The sequence below is a fragment of the Priapulus caudatus genome, unplaced genomic scaffold, assembly GCF_000485595.1.
Source record: "Priapulus caudatus unplaced genomic scaffold, Priapulus_caudatus-5.0.1 Scaffold147, whole genome shotgun sequence".
Lineage (NCBI taxonomy): Eukaryota > Metazoa > Priapulida > Priapulimorpha > Priapulimorphida > Priapulidae > Priapulus > Priapulus caudatus.
In genome coordinates, this window is record NW_014577208.1 from 461,603 (window position 1) to 462,745 (window position 1,143).

Genomic DNA, 1,143 nt, shown 5'->3' on the forward strand with positions numbered 1-1,143 from the left:
TATTAGTTTAATACAGAGTATTGCGATACATAGTAAGTTCCCAGATAGCGGAGAAAGGTTCGTGTTGAGAATAAACCCAGTTTGGAAGTTCTAGTATCTGAAAACGCACCAGCAAACCGGCCCGAGTGATTCACTCGGGCATTCCTCCGCAGAAAAGGATAGGGACACTTTTGTAACCCTATCCTCTTGGGTTTGGGTTACATTATTGTATCTAGCATTTTGCATGCGATCTCACGAAATTTCAATGAACCCCGTTCTGTCCCAATATAACCCTCACCAAAATATAAAAAAGGTTATATGGGACAGAATTATTCGGTCTAAGCGGAGTTATAACGTCTGCATTTGCGGACTACAAGTGCCTGTGACTGAGCCCAAGTCAAGTGCCTGTGCGTATAACATTCGATTCCGAGTACCAATCTACCTCTCTGCCCTGAGTGTCAATAGCCTAGGATAACTGATATCAGATATGATCTAAGAGTCAGACTAGTAGTAGTGTACTAAACTACTGTACCAACAAACATTTTGATAGTTTCACGCGCCATTATGTAACCATTCAAACCTACCTCCAAATAAACGAAATAAAACTACACTCTCCAGCACTGTCAGCACAAACAAACTTTGCAAATTGTAACTAGAACTGTGGTGCTCGTAGACTGGTTCCCTGACTCTAAACATAGCTTGACTGATTGTGCCGTCACCGTCTGGACATCCATTAGTCGTTAACTGTCATTATTCACATAGTGGAAAGACACGATACCAGTCTAAACTACTATTACTAGCTCTTTTGCATAGTAACAAGATAAGACACGATACTTCCGCCTCTGCTTCCGTGATTTTTGCGGAACCGCGAATTAGTAGCGCCACCTCGTGTTAGGTGCGTTCTCCGGCTGAAACCAAATATCAGTGATTATTGTTATGAAATCTTTATTGACAACGACTTTTGGAAAAAATGGATGAAATATAAGAGCTATAGCTTGGGATTAAAAAGGGTAAAGCCTGGTTTTTATGACTTTGCTCATTTATAATTATTTACCAAAAGTTAGACAGTTACATATATATAGGGGCCTATATCAGAAGTAGATAATAGGGAACTATTCCCTATTATCTACTTCTGATATATATGCAATATACAAGTACAGATCG

General features: G+C 39.7%; 1 protein-coding gene across 1 annotated transcript in view; it reads right to left on the reverse strand.

Moving 5' to 3' along the window:
- Positions 1–668, reverse strand: part of LOC106806208 (glycerophosphocholine phosphodiesterase GPCPD1-like) — a 19,630-nt gene extending 18,962 nt beyond the window's left edge. The window contains exon 1 of the mRNA XM_014808081.1: positions 564–668. The gene's annotated coding sequence lies outside the window, so the exon portion shown is untranslated. The remainder of the gene's footprint in view (positions 1–563) is intronic.
- Positions 669–1,143: the final 475 nt, after the last annotated feature.